Source organism: Oncorhynchus nerka, unplaced genomic scaffold (assembly GCF_034236695.1).
Source record: "Oncorhynchus nerka isolate Pitt River unplaced genomic scaffold, Oner_Uvic_2.0 unplaced_scaffold_1807, whole genome shotgun sequence".
NCBI lineage: Eukaryota > Metazoa > Chordata > Actinopteri > Salmoniformes > Salmonidae > Oncorhynchus > Oncorhynchus nerka.
In genome coordinates this window covers 20,533-47,764 of record NW_027039515.1, presented here as the reverse complement: position 1 = coordinate 47,764, position 27,232 = coordinate 20,533, and the positions used below count along the sequence as shown (strand labels likewise).

The 27,232-nt window shown below is 42.0% G+C and overlaps 1 pseudogene; it reads left to right on the top strand.

The window, feature by feature from the left end:
• The window catches only part of LOC135567778 (insulin-like growth factor 1 receptor), a 58,550-nt pseudogene that overhangs the window by 19,526 nt on the left and 11,792 nt on the right, over positions 1-27,232 (top strand).

Below are 27,232 nucleotides of genomic sequence, written 5' to 3'. Positions count from 1 at the left end.
GCATACCACCCTGTATCCTACTGTTAGGCAGCAGCATACCACCCTGCATCCCACTATGTTAGGCAGCAGCATACCACCCTGCATCCTACTGTTAGGCAGCAGCATACCACCCTGTATCCTACTGTTAGGCAGCAGCAGACCACCCTGTATCCTACTGTTAGGCAGCAGCATACCACCCTGCATCCCACTATGTTAGGTAGCAGCATACCACCCTGTATCCCACTATGTTAGGTAGCAGCATACCACCCTGCATCCTACTGTTAGGTAGCAGCATACCACCCTGCATCCCACTATGTTAGGCAGCATACCACCCTGCATCCTACTGTTAGGTAGCAGCATACCACCCTGCATCCCACTATGTTAGGTAGCAGCATACCACCCTGCATCCCACTTTGTCAGGCAGCAGCATACCACCCTGCATCCCACTGTTAGGTAGCAGCATACCACCCTGCATCCCACTATGTTAGGCAGCAGAATACCACCCTGCATCCCACTATGTTAGGGCAGCAGGATACCACCCTGCATCCCACTATGTTAGGCAGCAGCATACCACCCTGCATCCCACTGTTAGGCAGCAGCATACCACCCTGCATCCCACTATGTTAGGCAGCAGCAGCAGCATACCACCCTGCATACCACCCTGCATCCCACTATGTTAGGCAGCAGCATACCACCCTGCATCCCACTGTTAGGTAGCAGCATACCACCCTGCATCCCACTATGTTAGGTAGCAGCATACCACCCTGCATCCTACTATGTTAGGGCAGCAGCATACCACCCTGCATCCTACTATGTTAGGCAGCAGCATACCACCCTGCATCCCACTATGTTAGGCAGCAGCATACCACCCTGCATCCCACTATGTTAGGCAGCAGCATACCACCCTGCATCCCACTATGTTAGGCAGCAGCATACCACCCTGCATCCCACTATGTTAGGCAGCAGCATACCACCCTGCATCCCACTATGTTAGGCAGCAGCATACCACCCTGCATCCCACTATGTTAGGCAGCAGCATACCACCCTGCATCCCACTATGTTAGGCAGCAGCATACCACCCTGCATCCTACTATGTTAGGCAGCAGCAGACCACCCTGCATACCACCCTGCATCCCACTATGTTAGGCAGCAGCATACCACCCTGTATCCCACTATGTTAGGTAGCAGCATACCACCCTGCATCCTACTGTTAGGTTACCACCCTGCATCCTACTATGTTAGGCAGCATACCACCCTGCATCCCACTATGTTAGCAGCATACCACCCTGCATCCCACTATGTTAGGTAGCAGCATACCACCCTGCATCCCACTATGTCAGGCAGCAGCATACCACCCTGCATCCCACTGTTAGGTAGCAGCATACCACCCTGCATCCCACTATGTTAGGTAGCAGCATACCACCCTGCATCCCACTATGTTAGGCAGCAGCATACCACCCTGCATCCCACTATGTCAGGCAGCAGCATACCACCCTGCATCCCACTATGTTAGGCAGCAGCATACCACCCTGCATCCCACTATGTTAGGCAGCAGCATACCACCCTGCATCCCACTATGTTAGGCAGCAGCATACCACCCTGCATCCCACTATGTTAGGCAGCAGCATACCACCCTGCATCCTACTATGTTAGGCAGCAGCAGACCACCCTGCATACCACCCTGCATCCCACTATGTTAGGCAGCAGCATACCACCCTGCATCCCACTATGTTAGGCAGCAGCATACCACCCTGCATCCTACTATGTTAGACAGCAGCATACCACCCTGCATCCCACTATGTTAGGCAGCAGCATACCACCCTGCATCCTACTATGTTAGGCAGCAGCATACCACCCTGCATCCCACTATGTTAGGCAGCAGCATACCACCCTGCATCCCACTATGTTAGGCAGCAGCATACCACCCTGCATCCCACTATGTTAGGCAGCATACCACCCTGCATCCTACTATGTTAGGCAGCAGCATACCACCCTGCATCCCACTATGTTAGGCAGCAGCATACCACCCTGCATCCCACTATGTTAGGCAGCAGCATACCACCCTGTATCCTACTGTTAGGCAGCAGCATACCACCCTGCATCCCACTATGTTAGGCAGCAGCATACCACCCTGCATCCTACTGTTAGGCAGCAGCATACCACCCTGTATCCTACTGTTAGGCAGCAGCATACCACCCTGTATCCTACTGTTAGGCAGCAGCATACCACCCTGTATCCCACTGTTAGGCAGCAGCATACCACCCTGCATCCTACTGTTAGGTAGCAGCATACCACCCTGCATCCCACTATGTTAACCAGTAGCAGACCACCCTGTATCCCACTATGTTAGGCAGCAGCATACCACCCTGCATCCTACTGTTAGGTAGCAGCATAACACCCTGCATCCCACTATGTTAGGCAGCAGCATACCACCCTGCATCCCACTATGTTAACCAGTAGCAGACCACCCTGTATCCCACTATTAGGCAGCAGCATACCACCCTGCATCCTACTGTTAGGTAGCAGCATACCACCCTGCATCCCACTATGTTAGACAGCAGCATACCACCCTGCATCCCACTATGTTAGGCAGCAGCATACCACCCTGCATCCCACTATGTTAGGTAGCAGCATACCACCCTGCATCCCACTATGTTAGGCAGCAGCATACCACCCTGCATCCTGCTATGTTAGGCAGCAGCATACCACCCTGCATCCCACTATGTTAGGCAGCAGCATACCACCCTGCATCCCACTATGTTAGGCAGCAGCATACCACCCTGCATCCCACTGTTAGGCAGCAGCATACCACCCTGCATCCCACTGTTAGGCAGCAGCATACCACCCTGCATCCTACTGTTAGCAGCAGCATACCACCCTGCATCCCACTATGTTAGGCAGCAGCATACCACCCTGCATCCTACTATGTTAGGCAGCAGCATACCACCCTGCATCCCACTATGTTAGGCAGCAGCATACCACCCTGCATCCCACTGTTAGGCAGCAGCATACCACCCTGCATCCCACTATGTTAGGCAGCAGCATACCACCCTGCATCCTACTATGTTAGGCAGCAGCATACCACCCTGCATCCCACTATGTTAGCAGCAGCATACCACCCTGCATCCTACTGTTAGGTAGCAGCATACCACCCTGCATCCCACTATGTTAGGCAGCAGCATACCACCCTGCATCCCACTATGTTAGGCAGCAGCATACCACCCTGCATCCCACTGTTAGGCAGCAGCATACCACCCTGCATCCCACTATGTTAGGTAGCAGCATACCACCCTGCATCCCACTATGTTAGGCAGCAGCATACCACCCTGCATCCCACTATGTTAGGCAGCAGCATACCACCCTGCATCCCACTATGTTAGGCAGCAGCATACCACCCTGTATCCTACTGTTAGGCAGCAGCATACCACCCTGCATCCCACTATGTTAGGCAGCAGCATACCACCCTGCATCCTACTGTTAGGCAGCAGCATACCACCCTGTATCCTACTGTTAGGCAGCAGCATACCACCCTGTATCCTACTGTTAGGCAGCAGCATACCACCCTGTATCCCACTATTAGGCAGCAGCATACCACCCTGCATCCTACTGTTAGGTAGCAGCATACCACCCTGCATCCCACTATGTTAACCAGTAGCAGACCACCCTGTATCCCACTATGTTAGGCAGCAGCATACCACCCTGCATCCTACTGTTAGGTAGCAGCATACCACCCTGCATCCCACTATGTTAGGTAGCAGCATACCACCCTGCATCCCACTATGTTAACCAGTAGCAGACCACCCTGTATCCCACTATTTAGGCAGCAGCATACCACCCTGCATCCTACTGTTAGGTAGCAGCATACCACCCTGCATCCCACTATGTTAGACAGCAGCATACCACCCTGCATCCCACTATGTTAGGCAGCAGCATACCACCCTGCATCCCACTATGTTAGGTAGCAGCATACCACCCTGCATCCCACTATGTTAGGCAGCAGCATACCACCCTGCATCCCACTATGTTAGGCAGCAGCATACCACCCTGCATCCCACTATGTTAGGCAGCAGCATACCACCCTGCATCCCACTGTTAGGCAGCAGCATACCACCCTGCATCCCACTGTTAGGCAGCAGCATACCACCCTGCATCCTACTGTTAGGCAGCAGCATACCACCCTGCATCCCACTATGTTAGGCAGCAGCATACCACCCTGTATCCCACTATGTTAGGCAGCAGCATACCACCCTGCATCCCACTATGTTAGGCAGCAGCATACCACCCTGCATCCCACTGTTAGGCAGCAGCATACCACCCTGCATCCCACTGTTAGGCAGCAGCATACCACCCTGCATCCTACTGTTAGGCAGCAGCATACCACCCTGCATCCCACTATGTTAGGCAGCAGCATACCACCCTGTATCCCACTATGTTAGGCAGCAGCATACCACCCTGTATCCTACTGTTAGGCAGCAGCATACCACCCTGCATCCCACTATGTTAGGCAGCAGCATACCACCCTGCATCCTACTGTTAGGCAGCAGCATACCACCCTGTATCCTACTGTTAGGCAGCAGCAGACCACCCTGTATCCTACTGTTAGGCAGCAGCATACCACCCTGCATCCCACTATGTTAGGTAGCAGCATACCACCCTGTATCCCACTATGTTAGGTAGCAGCATACCACCCTGCATCCTACTGTTAGGTAGCAGCATACCACCCTGCATCCCACTATGTTAGGCAGCATACCACCCTGCATCCTACTGTTAGGTAGCAGCATACCACCCTGCATCCCACTATGTTAGGTAGCAGCATACCACCCTGCATCCCACTATGTCAGGCAGCAGCATACCACCCTGCATCCCACTGTTAGGTAGCAGCATACCACCCTGCATCCCACTATGTTAGGTGGCAGCATACCACCCTGCATCCCACTATGTTAGGCAGCAGCATACCACCCTGCATCCTACTATGTTAGGCAGCAGCAGACCACCCTGCATACCACCCTGCATCCCACTATGTTAGGCAGCAGCATACCACCCTGCATCCCACTATGTTAGGCAGCAGCATACCACCCTGCATCCTACTATGTTAGGCAGCAGCAGACCACCCTGCATACCACCCTGCATCCCACTATGTTAGGCAGCAGCATACCACCCTGCATCCCACTATGTTAGGCAGCAGCATACCACCCTGCATCCTACTATGTTAGGCAGCAGCATACCACCCTGCATCCCACTATGTTAGGCAGCAGCATACCACCCTGCATCCCACTGTTAGGCAGCAGCAGACCACCCTGCATCCCACTATGTTAGGCAGCAGCATACCACCCTGCATCCCACTATGTTAGGCAGCAGCATACCACCCTGCATCCCACTGTTAGGCAGCAGCATATCACCCTGCATCCCACTGTTAGGCAGCAGCATACCACCCTGCATCCCACTATGTTAGGTAGCAGCATACCACCCTGCATCCCACTATGTTAGGCAGCAGCATACCACCCTGCATCCCACTATGTTAGGCAGCAGCATACCACCCTGCATCCCACTATGTTAGGCAGCAGCATACCACCCTGTATCCTACTGTTAGGCAGCAGCATACCACCCTGCATCCCACTATGTTAGGCAGCAGCATACCACCCTGCATCCTACTGTTAGGCAGCAGCATACCACCCTGTATCCTACTGTTAGGCAGCAGCATACCACCCTGTATCCTACTGTTAGGCAGCAGCATACCACCCTGTATCCCACTATTAGGCAGCAGCATACCACCCTGCATCCTACTGTTAGGTAGCAGCATACCACCCTGCATCCCACTATGTTAACCAGTAGCAGACCACCCTGTATCCCACTATGTTAGGCAGCAGCATACCACCCTGCATCCTACTGTTAGGTAGCAGCATACCACCCTGCATCCCACTATGTTAGGCAGCAGCATACCACCCTGCATCCCACTATGTTAACCAGTAGCAGACCACCCTGTATCCCACTATTAGGCAGCAGCATACCACCCTGCATCCTACTGTTAGGTAGCAGCATACCACCCTGCATCCCACTATGTTAGACAGCAGCATACCACCCTGCATCCCACTATGTTAGGCAGCAGCATACCACCCTGCATCCCACTATGTTAGGTAGCAGCATACCACCCTGCATCCCACTATGTTAGGCAGCAGCATACCACCCTGCATCCCACTATGTTAGGCAGCAGCATACCACCCTGCATCCCACTATGTTAGGCAGCAGCATACCACCCTGCATCCCACTGTTAGGCAGCAGCATACCACCCTGCATCCCACTGTTAGGCAGCAGCATACCACCCTGCATCCTACTGTTAGGCAGCAGCATACCACCCTGCATCCCACTATGTTAGGCAGCAGCATACCACCCTGTTATCCCACTATGTTAGGCAGCAGCATACCACCCTGCATCCCACTATGTTAGGCAGCAGCATACCACCCTGCATCCCACTGTTAGGCAGCAGCATACCACCCTGCATCCCACTGTTAGGCAGCAGCATACCACCCTGCATCCTACTGTTAGGCAGCAGCATACCACCCTGCATCCCACTATGTTAGGCAGCAGCATACCACCCTGTATCCCACTATGTTAGGCAGCAGCATACCACCCTGCATCCTACTGTTAGGCAGCAGCATACCACCCTGCATCCCACTATGTTAGGCAGCAGCATACCACCCTGTATCCTACTGTTAGGCAGCAGCATACCACCCTGCATCCCACTATGTTAGGCAGCAGCATACCACCCTGTATCCTACTGTTAGGCAGCAGCATACCACCCTGCATCCCACTATGTTAGGTAGCAGCATACCACCCTGTATCCCACTATGTTAGGTAGCAGCATACCACCCTGCATCCTACTGTTAGGTAGCAGCATACCACCCTGCATCCCACTATGTTAGGCAGCATACCACCCTGCATCCTACTGTTAGGTAGCAGCATACCACCCTGCATCCCACTATGTTAGGTAGCAGCATACCACCCTGCATCCCACTATGTCAGGCAGCAGCATACCACCCTGCATCCCACTGTTAGGTAGCAGCATACCACCCTGCATCCCACTATGTTAGGTAGCAGCATACCACCCTGCATCCCACTATGTTAGGCAGCAGCATACCACCCTGCATCCTACTATGTTAGGCAGCAGCAGACCACCCTGCATACCACCCTGCATCCCACTATGTTAGGCAGCAGCATACCACCCTGCATCCCACTATGTTAGGCAGCAGCATACCACCCTGCATCCTACTATGTTAGGCAGCAGCAGACCACCCTGCATACCACCCTGCATCCCACTATGTTAGGCAGCAGCATACCACCCTGCATCCCACTATGTTAGGCAGCAGCATACCACCCTGCATCCTACTATGTTAGGCAGCAGCATACCACCCTGCATCCCACTATGTTAGGCAGCAGCATACCACCCTGCATCCCACTGTTAGGCAGCAGCAGACCACCCTGCATCCCACTATGTTAGGTAGCAGCATACCACCCTGCATCCCACTATGTTAGGCAGCAGCATACCACCCTGCATCCTACTGTTAGGTAGCAGCATACCACCCTGCATCCCACTATGTTAGGTAGCAGCATACCACCCTGCATCCCACTATGTTAGGCAGCAGCATACCACCCTGCATCCCACTATGTTAGGCAGCAGCAGACCACCCTGCATCCCACTATGTTAGGTAGCAGCATACCACCCTGCATCCCACTATGTTAGGCAGCAGCATACCACCCTGCATCCTACTGTTAGGTAGCAGCATACCACCCTGCATCCCACTATGTTAGGCAGCAGCATACCACCCTGCATCCCACTATGTTAGGCAGCAGCATACCACCCTGCATCCCACTATGTTAGGCAGCAGCATACCACCCTGCATCCTACTGTTAGGCAGCAGCATACCACCCTGCATCCCACTATGTTAGGCAGCAGCATACCACCCTGCATCCCACTGTTAGGCAGCAGCATACCACCCTGCATCCCACTGTTAGGCAGCAGCATACCACCCTGCATCCTACTGTTAGGCAGCAGCATACCACCCTGCATCCCACTATGTTAGGCAGCAGCATACCACCCTGTATCCCACTATGTTAGGCAGCAGCATACCACCCTGTATCCTACTGTTAGGCAGCAGCATACATACCACTGACATCCCACTATGTTAGGCAGCAGCATACCACCCTGCATCCTACTGTTAGGCAGCAGCATACCACCCTGTATCCTACTGTTAGGCAGCAGCAGACCACCCTGTATCCTACTGTTAGGCAGCAGCATACCACCCTGCATCCCACTATGTTAGGTAGCAGCATACCACCCTGTATCCCACTATGTTAGGTAGCAGCATACCACCCTGCATCTTACTGTTAGGTAGCAGCATACCACCCTGCATCCCACTATGTTAGGCAGCAGCATACCACCCTGCATCCTACTGTTAGGTAGCAGCATACCACCCTGCATCCCACTATGTTAGGCAGCAGCATACCACCCTGCATCCCACTATGTTAGGCAGCAGCATACCACCCTGCATCCCACTATGTTAGGCAGCAGCAGACCACCCTGCATCCCACTATGTTCGGTAGCAGCATACCACCCTGCATCCCACTATGTTAGGCAGCAGCATACCACCCTGCATCCTACTGTTAGGTAGCAGCATACCACCCTGCATCCCACTATGTTAGGCAGCAGCATACCACCCTGCATCCCACTATGTTAGGCAGCAGCATACCACCCTGCATCCCACTATGTTAGGCAGCAGCATACCACCCTGCATCCCACTGTTAGGTAGCAGCATACCACCCTGCATCCCACTATGTTAGGTAGCAGCATACCACCCTGCATCCCACTATGTTAGGCAGCAGCATACCACCCTGCATCCTACTATGTTAGGCAGCAGCAGACCACCCTGCATACCACCCTGCATCCCACTATGTTAGGCAGCAGCATACCACCCTGCATCCCACTATGTTAGGCAGCAGCATACCACCCTGCATCCTACTATGTTAGGCAGCAGCAGACCACCCTGCATACCACCCTGCATCCCACTATGTTAGGCAGCAGCATACCACCCCCTGCATCCCACTATGTTAGGCAGCAGCATACCACCCTGCATCCTACTATGTTAGGCAGCAGCATACCACCCTGCATCCCACTATGTTAGGGCAGCATACCACCCTGCATCCCACTGTTAGGCAGCAGCAGACCACCCTGCATCCCACTATGTTAGGTAGCAGCATACCACCCTGCATCCCACTATGTTAGGCAGCAGCATACCACCCTGCATCCTACTGTTAGGTAGCAGCATACCACCCTGCATCCCACTATGTTAGGCAGCAGCATACCACCCTGCATCCCACTATGTTAGGCAGCAGCATACCACCCTGCATCCCACTATGTTAGGCAGCAGCAGACCACCCTGCATCCCACTATGTTAGGTAGCAGCATACCACCCTGCATCCCACTATGTTAGGCAGCAGCATACCACCCTGCATCCTACTGTTAGGTAGCAGCATACCACCCTGCATCCCACTATGTTAGGCAGCAGCATACCACCCTGCATCCCACTATGTTAGGCAGCAGCATACCACCCTGCATCCCACTATGTTAGGCAGCAGCATACCACCCTGCATCCCACTATGTTAACCAGTAGCATACCACCCTGCATCCCACTATGTTAGGCAGCAGCATACCACCCTGCATCCTACTGTTAGGTAGCAGCATACCACCCTGCATCCCACTATGTTAGGCAGCAGCATACCACCCTGCATCCCACTATGTTAGGCAGCAGCATACCACCCTGCATCCCACTATGTTAGGCAGCAGCATACCACCCTGCATCCCACTGTTAGGTAGCAGCATACCACCCTGCATCCCACTATGTTAGGTAGCAGCATACCACCCTGCATCCCACTATGTTAGGCAGCAGCATACCACCCTGCATCCTACTATGTTAGGCAGCAGCAGACCACCCTGCATACCACCCTGCATCCCACTATGTTATGCAGCAGCATACCACCCTGCATCCCACTATGTTAGGCAGCAGCATACCACCCTGCATCCTACTATGTTAGGCAGCAGCAGACCACCCTGCATACCACCCTGCATCCCACTATGTTAGGCAGCAGCATACCACCCTGCATCCCACTATGTTAGGCAGCAGCATACCACCCTGCATCCTACTATGTTAGGCAGCAGCATACCACCCTGCATCCCACTATGTTAGGCAGCAGCATACCACCCTGCATCCCACTGTTAGGCAGCAGCAGACCACCCTGCATCCCACTATGTTAGGTAGCAGCATACCACCCTGCATCCCACTATGTTAGGCAGCAGCATACCACCCTGCATCCTACTGTTAGGTAGCAGCATACCACCCTGCATCCCACTATGTTAGGCAGCAGCATACCACCCTGCATCCCACTATGTTAGGCAGCAGCATACCACCCTGCATCCCACTATGTTAGGCAGCAGCAGACCACCCTGCATCCCACTATGTTAGGTAGCAGCATACCACCCTGCATCCCACTATGTTAGGCAGCAGCATACCACCCTGCATCCTACTGTTAGGTAGCAGCATACCACCCTGCATCCCACTATGTTAGGCAGCAGCATACCACCCTGCATCCCACTATGTTAGGCAGCAGCATACCACCCTGCATCCCACTATGTTAGGCAGCAGCATACCACCCTGCATCCCACTATGTTAACCAGTAGCAGACCACCCTGTATCCCACTATTAGGCAGCAGCATACCACCCTGCATCCTACTGTTAGGTAGCAGGGTGGTGGAGACCATCAGACTGCAGGGTTAGTGTGGTGGAGACCATCAGACTGCAGGGTTGGTGTGGTGGAGACCATTCACTGCAGGGTTAGTGTGGTGGAGACCATCAGACTGCAGGGTTAGTGTGGTGGAGACCATCAGACTGAGGGTTAGTGTGATGGAGACCATCAGACTGAGGGTTAGTGTGGTGGAGACCATCAGACTGAGAGGATATTTCTGTTTACTGTTGGTGACTCCCTGTTCTTTTTCCTCCTTACTCCCTCCCCACCTCTCCTCCCTCCCCACCTCTCCCTCTCCCTCCCCATTTCTCCCTCTCCCTCCCCATTTCTCCTCCCTCTACTTCTCTCTCACTCTACCTCCCCACCTCTCTCTCCCTCCCCATCTCTCTCCCTCCCCATCTCTCTCTCCCTCCCCATCTCTCTCTCCCTCCCCATCTCTCTCTACCTCCCCACCTCTCTCTCCCTCCCCACCTCTCTCTCCTCCCCACCTCTCTCCCCTCCCCACCTCTCTCTCCCTCCTCACCTCTATCTCTACCTCCCTCTTCCTCCCCACCTCTCTACCTCTCTACCTCCCCACCTCTCTCCCCCTCTTCCTCCCCACCTATCTCCTCTCTCTTCCTCCCCACCTCTCTCCTCTCTCTCCCTCCCCACCTCTCTCCTCTCTCTCCCTCCCCACCTATCTCCTCTCTCTCCCTCCCCACCTATCTCCTCTCTCTCCCTCCCCACCTATCTCCTCTCTCTCCCTCCCCACCTATCTCCTCTCTCTCCCTCCTCTCTCTCCCCTCCCCACCTCTCTCCTCTCTCTCCCTCCCCACCTCTCTCCTCTCTCTCCCCTCCCCACCTCTCTCCTCTCTCTCCCTCCCCACCTCTCTCCTCTCTCTCCCTCCCCACCTCTCTCCTCTCTCTCTCTCCCCACCTCTCTCCTCTCTCTCTCTCCCTCCCCACCTCTCTCTCTCTCTCTCTCTCCCCCCCACCTCTCTCCTCTCTCTCTCTCCCTCCCCACCTCTCTCCTCTCTCTCTCCTCCCTCCCCACCTCCTCTCTCTCCTCCTCTCTCCTCTCTCCCTCCCCTCCCCACCTCTCTACCTCATCTCTCCCTCCCCTCCCCACCTCTCCTCTCTCTCCCTCCTCACCTTACTCATCTCCCTCCCTCCCCACCTCTCTCTCCTCTGTTCCTCCTCTCCGCCCCCCAATCCCCTCAGCATGTATGCTTTCCATGCAGTAGACAATCAGCACCTCCAGTTCTTGTGGGATTGGACCCAGCACAACCTGACCATCCGGGCCGGGAAACTATTCTTCCGATCCAACCCTAAACTCTGCATGTCGGAGATCCGGAAGATGTGGCAGAGGACGGGCATCACAGAGAAGTTTGAGGAGGACGACTTCAGGAACAACGGAGACCGAGCAAGCTGTACGATACTTTATTTATATTATACTGTACTGTACGGCTCTATGATATTATACTGTACAGCTCTATGATATTATACTGTACTATACAGCTCTATGATATTATACTGTACAGCTCTATGATATTATACTATACTGCTCTATGATATTATACTATACAGCTCTATGATATTATACTATACAGCTCTATGATATTATACTATACAGCTCTATGATATTATACTGTACAGCTCTATGATATTATACTGTACTATACAGCTCTATGATATTATACTATACAGCTCTATGATATTATACTGTACTATACAGCTCTATGATATTATACTGTACAGCTCTATGATATTATACTGTACTATACAGCTCTATGATATTATACTATACAGCTCTATGATATTATACTGTACTATACAGCTCTATGATATTATACTATACAGCTCTATGATATTATACTATACTATACAGCTCTATGATATTATACTATACAGCTCTATGATATTATACTATACAGCTCTATGATATTATACTATACTATACAGCTCTATGATATTATACTATACTATACAGCTCTATGATATTATACTATACTATACAGCTCTATGATATTATACTATACAGCTCTATGATATTATACTATACAGCTCTATGATATTATACTGTACAGCTCTATGATATTATACTATACAGCTCTATGATATTATACTATACAGCTCTATGATATTATACTATACAGCTCTATGATATTATACTATACTATACAGCTCTATGATATTATACTGTACAGCTCTATGATATTATACTGTACAGCTCTATGATATTATACTGTACTATACAGCTCTATGATATTATACTATACAGCTCTATGATATTATACTATACAGCTCTATGATATTATACTATACAGCTCTATGATATTATACTGTACAGCTCTATGATATTATACTGTACAGCTCTATGATATTATACTATACAGCTCTATGATATTATACTGTACAGCTCTATGATATTATACTGTACTGTACAGCTCTATGATATTATACTATACAGCTCTATGATATTATACTATACAGCTCTATGATATTATACTGTACAGCTCTATGATATTATACTGTACAGCTCTATGATATTATACTGTACAGCTCTATGATATTATACTGTACAGCTCTATGATATTATACTATACAGCTCTATGATATTATACTATACAGCTCTATGATATTATACTGTACTATACAGCTCTATGATATTATACTATACAGCTCTATGATATTATACTGTACTATACAGCTCTATGATATTATACTATACAGCTCTATGATATTATACTGTACAGCTCTATGATATTATACTATACAGCTCTATGATATTATACTATACAGCTCTATGATATTATACTATACAGCTCTATGATATTATACTGTACAGCTCTATGATATTATACTATACAGCTCTATGATATTATACTATACAGCTCTATGATATTATACTATACAGCTCTATGATATTATACTGTACTATACAGCTCTATGATATTATACTGTACAGCTCTATGATATTATACTATACAGCTCTATGATATTATACTATACAGCTCTATGATATTATACTGTACAGCTCTATGATATTATACTGTAGTATACAGCTCTATGATATTATACTGTACAGCTCTATGATATTATACTATACAGCTCTATGATATTATACTATACAGCTCTATGATATTATACTATACAGCTCTATGATATTATACTGTACTATACAGCTCTATGATATTATACTGTACAGCTCTATGATATTATACTGTACTATACAGCTCTATGATATTATACTATACAGCTCTATGATATTATACTGTACTATACAGCTCTATGATATTATACTGTACAGCTCTATGATATTATACTATAGTATACAGCTCTATGATATTATACTGTACTATACAGCTCTATGATATTATACTGTACAGCTCTATGATATTATACTGTACTATACAGCTCTATGATATTATACTATACAGCTCTATGATATTATACTGTACTGCTCTATGATATTATACTATACAGCTCTATGATATTATACTATACAGCTCTATGATATTATACTATACAGCTCTATGATATTATACTATACAGCTCTATGATATTATACTGTACAGCTCTATGATATTATACTATACAGCTCTATGATATTATACTATACAGCTCTATGATATTATACTATACAGCTCTATGATATTATACTATACAGCTCTATGATATTATACTGTACAGCTCTATGATATTATACTATACAGCTCTATGATATTATACTATACAGCTCTATGATATTATACTATACAGCTCTATGATATTATACTATACAGCTCTATGATATTATACTATACAGCTCTATGATATTATACTGTACTATACAGCTCTATGATATTATACTGTACAGCTCTATGATATTATACTGTACAGCTCTATGATATTATACTATACAGCTCTATGATATTATACTGTACAGCTCTATGATATTATACTATACAGCTCTATGATATTATACTGTACTATACAGCTCTATGATATTATACTATACAGCTCTATGATATTATACTATACAGCTCTATGATATTATACTATACAGCTCTATGATATTATACTATACAGCTCTATGATATTATACTGTACAGCTCTATGATATTATACTATACAGCTCTATGATATTATACTGTACTATACAGCTCTATGATATTATACTGTACAGCTCTATGATATTATACTATACAGCTCTATGATATTATACTGTACTATACAGCTCTATGATATTATACTATACAGCTCTATGATATTATACTGTACTATACAGCTCTATGATATTATACTATACAGCTCTATGATATTATACTGTACAGCTCTATGATATTATACTATACAGCTCTATGATATTATACTATACAGCTCTATGATATTATACTGTACAGCTCTATGATATTATACTATACAGCTCTATGATATTATACTGTACTATACAGCTCTATGATATTATACTGTACAGCTCTATGATATTATACTGTACAGCTCTATGATATTATACTGTACAGCTCTATGATATTATACTGTACAGCTCTATGATATTATACTGTACTATACAGCTCTATGATATTATACTATACAGCTCTATGATATTATACTATACAGCTCTATGATATTATACTATACAGCTCTATGATATTATACTGTACTATACAGCTCTATGATATTATACTATACAGCTCTATGATATTATACTATACAGCTCTATGATATTATACTATACAGCTCTATGATATTATACTATACAGCTCTATGATATTATACTATACAGCTCTATGATATTATACTGTACTGTACAGCTCTATGATATTATACTGTACAGCTCTATGATATTATACTATACAGCTCTATGATATTATACTATACAGCTCTATGATATTATACTATACAGCTCTATGATATTATACTATACGGCTCTATGATATTATACTGTACGGCTCTATGATATTATACTATACAGCTCTATGATATTATACTGTACGGCTCTATGATATTATACTGTACTATACAGCTCTATGATATTATACTGTACTATACTGCTCTATGATATTATACTGTACAGCTCTATGATATTATACTGTACAGCTCTATGATATTATACTATACAGCTCTATGATATTATACTGTACAGCTCTATGATATTATACTGTACAGCTCTATGATATTATACTATACAGCTCTATGATATTATACTGTACAGCTCTATGATATTATACTGTAGTATACAGCTCTATGATATTATACGGTACTATACAGCTCTATGATATTATACTGTACTATACAGCTCTATGATATTATACTATACAGCTCTATGATATTATACTATACAGCTCTATGATATTATACTGTACGGCTCTATGATATTATACTATACAGCTCTATGATATTATACTGTACTATACAGCTCTATGATATTATACTATACAGCTCTATGATATTATACTGTACTATACAGCTCTATGATATTATACTATACAGCTCTATGATATTATACTGTACAGCTCTATGATATTATACTATACAGCTCTATGATATTATACTATACAGCTCTATGATATTATACTGTACAGCTCTATGATATTATACTATACAGCTCTATGATATTATACTGTACTATACAGCTCTATGATATTATACTGTACAGCTCTATGATATTATACTGTACAGCTCTATGATATTATACTGTACAGCTCTATGATATTATACTGTACAGCTCTATGATATTATACTGTACTATACAGCTCTATGATATTATACTATACAGCTCTATGATATTATACTATACAGCTCTATGATATTATACTATACAGCTCTATGATATTATACTGTACTATACAGCTCTATGATATTATACTATACAGCTCTATGATATTATACTATACAGCTCTATGATATTATACTATACAGCTCTATGATATTATACTATACAGCTCTATGATATTATACTATACAGCTCTATGATATTATACTGTACTGTACAGCTCTATGATATTATACTGTACAGCTCTATGATATTATACTGTACAGCTCTATGATATTATACTATACAGCTCTATGATATTATACTATACAGCTCTATGATATTATACTATACAGCTCTATGATATTATACTATACGGCTCTATGATATTATACTGTACGGCTCTATGATATTATACTATACAGCTCTATGATATTATACTGTACGGCTCTATGATATTATACTGTACTATACAGCTCTATGATATTATACTGTACTATACTGCTCTATGATATTATACTGTACAGCTCTATGATATTATACTGTACAGCTCTATGATATTATACTATACAGCTCTATGATATTATACTGTACAGCTCTATGATATTATACTGTACAGCTCTATGATATTATACTATACAGCTCTATGATATTATACTGTACAGCTCTATGATATTATACTGTAGTATACAGCTCTATGATATTATACGGTACTATACAGCTCTATGATATTATACTGTACTATACAGCTCTATGATATTATACTATACAGCTCTATGATATTATACTATACAGCTCTATGATATTATACTGTACGGCTCTATGATATTATACTATACAGCTCTATGATATTATACTGTACGGCTCTATGATATTATACTGTACTATACAGCTCTATGATATTATACTGTACTATACTGCTCTATGATATTATACTGTACAGCTCTATGATATTATACTGTACAGCTCTATGATATTATACTATACAGCTCTATGATATTATACTGTACAGCTCTATGATATTATACTGTACAGCTCTATGATATTATACTATACAGCTCTATGATATTATACTGTACAGCTCTATGATATTATACTGTAGTATACAGCTCTATGATATTATACTGTACTATACAGCTCTATGATATTATACTGTACTATACAGCTCTATGATATTATACTATACAGCTCTATGATATTATACTATACAGCTCTATGATATTATACTGTATAGCTCTATGATATTATACTATACAGCTCTATGATATTATACTATACAGCTCTATGATATTATACTGTAAGAGCGTCTGCTAAATGACTTAAATGTAAATGTAATGTACAGCTCTATGATATTATACTGTACAGCTCTATGATATTATACTGTACTATACAGCTCTATGATATTATACTGTACAGCTCTATGATATTATACTGTACTATACAGCTCTATGATATTATACTATACAGCTCTATGATATTATACTGTACAGCTCTATGATATTATACTATACAGCTCTATGATATTATACTATACAGCTCTATGATATTATACTGTACAGCTCTATGATATTATACTGTACAGCTCTATGATATTATACTATACAGCTCTATGATATTATACTGTACAGCTCTATGATATTATACTGTACTATACAGCTCTATGATATTATACTGTACAGCTCTATGATATTATACTGTACAGCTCTATGATATTATACTATACAGCTCTATGATATTATACTATACAGCTCTATGATATTATACTGTACAGCTCTATGATATTATACTATAGTATACAGCTCTATGATATTATACTGTACTATACAGCTCTATGATATTATACTGTACAGCTCTATGATATTATACTGTACTGCTCTATGATATTATACTGTACAGCTCTATGATATTATACTATACAGCTCTATGATATTATACTATACAGCTCTATGATATTATACTATACAGCTCTATGATATTATACTATACAGCTCTATGATATTATACTATGCAGCTCTATGATATTATACTATACAGCTCTATGATATTATACTGTACAGCTCTATGATATTATACTGTACAGCTCTATGATATTATACTATACAGCTCTATGATATTATACTATACAGCTCTATGATATTATACTGTACAGCTCTATGATATTATACTGTACAGCTCTATGATATTATACTATACAGCTCTATGATATTATACTGTACTATACAGCTCTATGATATTATACTATACAGCTCTATGATATTATACTATACAGCTCTATGATATTATACTGTACAGCTCTATGATATTATACTATACAGCTCTATGATATTATACTGTACAGCTCTATGATATTATACTATACAGCTCTATGATATTATACTGTACAGCTCTATGATATTATACTATACAGCTCTATGATATTATACTATACAGCTCTATGATATTATACTATACAGCTCTATGATATTATACTATACAGCTCTATGATATTATACTGTACAGCTCTATGATATTATACTATACAGCTCTATGATATTATACTATACAGCTCTATGATATTATACTGTACTATACAGCTCTATGATATTATACTATACAGCTCTATGATATTATACTGTACAGCTCTATGATATTATACTATAGTATACAGCTCTATGATATTATACTGTAGTATACAGCTCTATGATATTATACTGTACAGCTCTATGATATTATACTATACAGCTCTATGATATTATACTATACAGCTCTATGATATTATACTGTACAGCTCTATGATATTATACTGTACTATACAGCTCTATGATATTATACTATACAGCTCTATGATATTATACTGTACTATACAGCTCTATGATATTATACTGTACAGCTCTATGATATTATACTATAGTATACAGCTCTATGATATTATACTGTACTATACAGCTCTATGATATTATACTGTACAGCTCTATGATATTATACTGTACTATACAGCTCTATGATATTATACTATACAGCTCTATGATATTATACTGTACTGCTCTATGATATTATACTGTACAGCTCTATGATATTATACTATACAGCTCTATGATATTATACTATACAGCTCTATGATATTATACTATACAGCTCTATGATATTATACTATACAGCTCTATGATATTATACTGTACAGCTCTATGATATTATACTATACAGCTCTATGATATTATACTATACAGCTCTATGATATTATACTATACAGCTCTATGATATTATACTATACAGCTCTATGATATTATACTGTACTATACAGCTCTATGATATTATACTGTACAGCTCTATGATATTATACTGTACAGCTCTATGATATTATACTATACAGCTCTATGATATTATACTGTACAGCTCTATGATATTATACTATACAGCTCTATGATATTATACTGTACTATACAGCTCTATGATATTATACTATACAGCTCTATGATATTATACTATACAGCTCTATTATATTATACTATACAGCTCTATGATATTATACTGTACAGCTCTATGATATTATACTATACAGCTCTATGATATTATACTGTACTATACAGCTCTATGATATTATACTGTACAGCTCTATGATATTATACTATACAGCTCTATGATATTATACTGTACTATACAGCTCTATGATATTATACTATACAGCTCTATGATATTATACTGTACTATACAGCTCTATGATATTATACTATACAGCTCTATGATATTATACTGTACAGCTCTATGATATTATACTATGATATTATACTATACAGCTCTATGATATTATACTATACAGCTCTATGATATTATACTGTACAGCTCTATGATATTATACTATACAGCTCTATGATATTATACTGTACTATACAGCTCTATGATATTATACTGTACAGCTCTATGATATTATACTGTACAGCTCTATGATATTATACTGTACAGCTCTATGATATTATACTGTACTATACAGCTCTATGATATTATACTATACAGCTCTATGATATTATACTATACAGCTCTATGATATTATACTATACAGCTCTATGATATTATACTGTACTATACAGCTCTATGATATTATACTATACAGCTCTATGATATTATACTATACAGCTCTATGATATTATACTATACAGCTCTATGATATTATACTATACTATACAGCTCTATGATATTATACTGTACAGCTCTATGATATTATACTATACAGCTCTATGATATTATACTATACAGCTCTATGATATTATACTGTACAGCTCTATGATATTATACTATACAGCTCTATGATATTATACTATACAGCTCTATGATATTATACTATACAGCTCTATGATATTATACTATACAGCTCTATGATATTATACTGTACAGCTCTATGATATTATACTATACAGCTCTATGATATTATACTATACAGCTCTATGATATTATACTGTACTATACAGCTCTATGATATTATACTATACAGCTCTATGATATTATACTGTACAGCTCTATGATATTATACTATACAGCTCTATGATATTATACTGTACAGCTCTATGATATTATACTATACTATACAGCTCTATGATATTATACTATACAGCTCTATGATATTATACTATACAGCTCTATGCTATTATACTATACAGCTCTATGATATTATACTGTACAGCTCTATGATATTATACTGTACAGCTCTATGATATTATACTGTACAGCTCTATGATATTATACTGTACAGCTCTATGATATTATACTGTACAGCTCTATGATATTATACTGTACAGCTCTATGATATTATACTGTACAGCTCTATGATATTATACTGTACTATACAGCTCTATGATATTATACTGTACTATACAGCTCTATGATATTATACTGTACAGCTCTATGATATTATACTATACAGCTCTATGATATTATACTGTACTATACAGCTCTATGATATTATACTGTACAGCTCTATGATATTATACTGTACAGCTCTATGATATTATACTATACAGCTCTATGATATTATACTGTACAGCTCTATGATATTATACTGTACAGCTCTATGATATTATACTATACTATACAGCTCTATGATATTATACTGTACAGCTCTATGATATTATATTATACAGCTCTATGATATTATACTGTACAGCTCTATGATATTATACTATACAGCTCTATGATATTATACTATACTATACAGCTCTATGATATTATATTGTACTGCTCTATGATATTATACTGTACAGCTCTATGATATTATACTGTACAGCTCTATGATATTATACTGTACAGCTCTATGATATTATACTGTACTATACAGCTCTATGATATTATACTGTACTACACTATACAGCTCTGATACTATACTTTATATTTAACAGCTCTATGATACCATACTTTATATTTAACAGCTCTATACTATACAGCTCTATGATCCTGTACTTTATATTATACTGTACTATACTATACAGCTCTATAATACTATACTTTATATTATACTGTACTACACTATACAGCTCTATCATACCATACTTTATATTTAACAGCTCTATACTATACAGCTCTATGATCATGTACTTTATATTATACTGTACTACACTATACAGCTCTATGATACCATACTTTATATTTAACAGCTCTACACTATACAGCTCTAATACTATACTTTATATTATACTGTACTACACTATACAGCTCTATAATACTATACTTTATATCATACTGTACTACACTATACAGCTCTATGATACTATACTTTATATTATACTGTACTACACTATACAGCTCTATAATACTATACTTTATATTATACTGTACTACACTATACAGCTCTATAATACTATACTTTATATTATACTGTACTACACTATACAGCTCTATAATACTATACTTTATATTATACTGTACTACACTATACAGCTCTATAATACCATACTTTATATTATACTGTACTACACTATACAGCTCTATAATACTATACTTTATATTATACTGTACTACACTATACAGCTCTATAATACCATACTTTATATTATACTGTACTACACTATACAGCTCTATGATACCATACTTTATATTATACTGTACTACACTATACAGCTCTATAATACTATACTTTATATTTAACAGCTCTATATTATACAGCTCTATGATACCATACTTTATATTATACTGTACTACACTATACAGCTCTATAATACCATACTTTATATTTAACAGCTCTATATTATACAGCTCTATGATACCATACTTTATATTTAACAGCTCTATACTATACAGCTCTATAATACTATACTTTATATTTAACAGCTCTATACTATACAGCTCTATAATACCATACTTTATATTTAACAGCTCTATACTATACAGCTCTATGATACCATACTTTATATTTAACAGCTCTATACTATACAGCTCTATAATACTATACTTTATATTTAACAGCTCTATACTATACAGCTCTATAATACTATACTTTATATGAAACTTTTTTAGTTACTACATTTCAGTACCAGTCAAAAGTTTTTTTTTTAGTTTTGCTATTTTCTACATTAGTGAAAACATCCAACCTATGAAATAACACATATACAATCATGTAGTAACTAAACAAATCAAAATATATATTTTAGATTCTTCAAAGTAGCCACCCTTTGCCTTGATGACAACTTAGCACACTCTTGGCATTCTCTCAACCAGCTTCACCTGGAATGCTTTTCCAACGGTCTTGAAGGAGTTCCCACATATGCTGAGCACATGTTGGCTTTTTTTCCTTCACTCGGTGGTCCAACTCATCCCAAACCATCTCAATTGGGTTGAGGTCGGGTGATTGTGGAGGCCAGGTCATCTGATGTAGCACTCCATCACTCTCCTTCTTGGTCAAATAGTCCTTACACAGCCTGGAGGTGTGTTGGGTCATTGTCCTGTTGAAAAACAAATTATAGTCCCACTAAGCCCAAACCAGATGGGATGGTGTATCGCTGCAGAATACATCACACCACCTCCTCCATGCTTCACGGTGGGAACCACACATGCAGAGATCATCCGTTAATCTACCCTGCATCGCACAAAGACACGGCGGTTGGAACCAAAAATGTCAAATTTATACACATCAGACCAAAGGACAGATTTCCACAGGTCTAATGTACCATTGCTCGTGTTTCTTGGCCCAAGCAAGTCTCTTCTTCTTATTGGTGTCCTTTAGTAGTGGTTTCTCTGCAGTAATTCAACCATGAAGGCCTGATTCACACAGTCTCCTCTGAACAGTTGATGTAGAGATGTGTCTGTTACTTGAACTGGGCTGCAATCTGAGGTGCACTTAACTCTAATGAACTTATCCTCTGCAGTAGAGGTAACACTGGGTCTTCCTTTCCTGTGGCGGTCCTCATGAGAGCCAGTTAACTCTCTAATGAACTGATCCTCTGCAGCAGAGGTAACTCTGGGTCTTCCTTTCCTGTGGCGGTCCTCATGAGAGACAGATTCATCATAGCGCTTGAGGGTTTTTACGACTGCACTTGAAGAAACTTTCAAAGTTCTTGAAATGTTCCGATTGACTGTCGTTTCTCTTTGCTTATTTGAGTTGTTCTTTTGATAATGTGGACTTGTTGTTTTAGGAAATAGGGCTATCTTCTGTATACCACCCCTACCTTGTCACAACACAACTGATTGGCTCAAATGCATTGAGAAGGAAAGAAATGACACAAATTAGCATTTTTAACAAGGCACACCTGTTAATTGAAATGTATTCCAAGTGACTACATCGTGAAGCTGCTTGAGAGAATATATATATATTTTTTTACCTTTATTTTACTAGGCAAGTCAGTTAAGAACAAATGTTTATTTTCAATGACGGCCTAGGAACAGTGGGTTTACTGCCTGTTCAGGGGCAGAACGACAGATTTGTACCTTGTCAGCTCGGGGATTCGAACTTGCAACCTTTCGGTTACTAGTCCAACGCTCTAACCACTAGGCTACCCTGCCAAGGGTGTGCCAAGCTGTCATCAAGGCAAAGGGTGGCTACTTTGAAGAATCTGAAATATATTTTGATCAGTTTAACACTTTTTTGGTTACTACGTGATTCCATATACATGTTATTTCATAGTTTTGATGTCTTTAACTATTATTCTACAATGTGAAAAGGGTCAAAATAAAGAAAAACCCTGGAATGAGTTGGTGTGTCCAAACCTTTGACTGGTACTGCATGGTTCATTCATTGAAACAATAGCATGTGGAGTGGCAGGTAGCCTAGTGGTTAGAGCATTGGGCCATGAACTGAAAGGTTGCTAGATCAAATCCCCGAGCTGACAAGGTAAAAATATGTTGTTCTGCCCCTGAACAAGGCAGGAAGAAAAATAAGAAATAGTTCATAACTGACTTGCCTAGTTAAATAAAGGTCAAATAAATGTTTCAGCCATGTCCATTCGTTGAAGATATAGTTGTGTACTGCAGGGTTCTGCCCACACCATATTGCCCTCGACAGCAAACTCTGGAAACAAACAAGTTCTACTTTTCCTGCTCTCACCACTTAGACAATGTAATGGGCTGGTTTGATCTCAACACTGAGACAATGTAATGGGCTGGTTTGATCTCAACACTGAGACAATGTAATGGGCTGGTTTGATCTCAACACTGAGACAATGTAATGGGCTGGTTTGATCTCAACACTGAGACAATGTAATGGGCTGGTTTGATCTCAACACTGAGACAATGTAATGGGCTGGTTTGATCTCAACACTGAGACAATGTAATGGGCTGGTTTGATCTCAACACTGAGACAATGTAATGGGCTGGTTTGATCTCAACACTGAGACAATGTAATGGGCTGGTTTGATGAGATGTTTCTAAGCACCTGTAGGATTAGGGCTGATCGTTGTGATTGGTTGTATTCTCCAGGTGAGCTGACTGTGGTTGTGATTGGTTGCCAGGTGAACAGGCTGTGTAAATTGTGTGATTGGTTGTGTTCACCAGGTGAGAGTAAGATCTTGCGGTTCAAGTCCAACAGTACGATGTCTAACCGTATCAAAGTGACCTGGCAGCGCTACAGACCCCCAGACTATAGAGACCTCATCTCATTCATACTATACTACAAGGAGGCGTAAGTTACTCTACAGTCAGTCTGTCTGTACTTCCTCTATATCCTAGAACATCCTCTAACCCATCACTCTACTTCCTCTATATCTAACCCTAACCCATCATTCTGTCTCTACTTCCTCTATATCTAACCCTAACCCATCAGTCTGGCTCTACTTCCTCTATATCCTCTAACCCATCAGTCTGTCTGTACTTCCGCTATATCCTCTAACCCATCTGTCTCTCTACTTCCTCTATATCCTCTAACCCATCAGTCTCTCTACTCCCTCTATATCCTCTAACCCATCAGTCTCTCTACTTCCTCTAACCTATCAGTCTGTCTCTACTTCCTCTATATCCTCTAACCTATCAGTCTGTCTCTACTTCCTCTATATCCCCTAACCCATCAGTCTGTCTCTACTTCCCCTATATCCTCTAACCCATCAGTCTGTCTCTACTTCCTCTATATCCTAGAACATCCTCTAACCCATCAGTCTCTCTACTTCCTCTATATCCTTGAACATCCTCTAACCCATCAGTCTCTCTACTTCCTCTATATCCTCTAACCCATCAGTCTCTCTACTCCCTCTATATCCTCTAACTCATCAGTCTCTCTACTCCCTCTATATCCTCTAACCCATCAGTCTCTCTACTTCCTCTATATCCTCTAACCCATCAGTCTCTCTACTTCCTCTATATCCTAGAACATCCTCTAACCCATCAGTCTCTCTACTTCCTCTATATCCTCTAACCCATCAGTCTATCTACTTCCTCTATATCCTAGAACATCCTCTAACCCATCACTCTACTTCCTCTATATCTAACCCATCAGTCTATCTACTTCCTCTATATCCTAGAACATTCTCTAACCCATCACTCTACTTCATCTATATCTAACCCTTACCCATCAGTCTGGCTCTACTTCCTCTATATCCTCTAACCCATCAGTCTGTCTGTACTTCCGCTATATCCTCTAACCCATCAGTCTCTCTACTACCTCTATATCCCCTAACCCATCAGTCTCTCTACTTCCTCTATATCCTCGAACCCATCAGTCTGCCTCTACTTCCTCTATATCCTCTAACCCATCAGTCTGTCTCTACTTCCTCTATATCCTCTAACCCATCAGTCTGTCTCTACTTCCTCTATATCCTCTAACCCATCAGTCTGCCTCTACATCCTCTAACCCATCAGTCTCTCTACTTCCTCTATATCCCCTAACCCATCAGTCTGTCTCTACTTCCTCTATATCCCCTAACCCATCAGTCTCTCTACTTCCTCTATATCCTCTAACCCAACAGTCTGCCTCTACATCCTCTAACCCATCAGTCTCTCTACTTCCTCTATATCCCCTAACCCATCAGTCTCTCTACTTCCTCTATATCCCCTAACCCATCAGTCTCTCTACTTCCTCTATATCCCCTAACCCATCAGTCTTCCTCTATATCCCCTAACCCATCAGTCTCTCTACTTCCTCTATATCCTCGAACCCATCAGTCTGCCTCTACTTCCTCTATATCCTCGAACCCATCAGTCTGTCTCTACTTCCTCTCTATCCTATAACCCATCAGTTTCTCTACTACCTCTATATTCCCTAACCCATCAGTCTGTCTCTACTTCCTCTATATCCTCTAACCCATCAGTCTGTCTCTTCTTCCTCTATATCCTCTAACCCATCAGTCTCTCTACTTC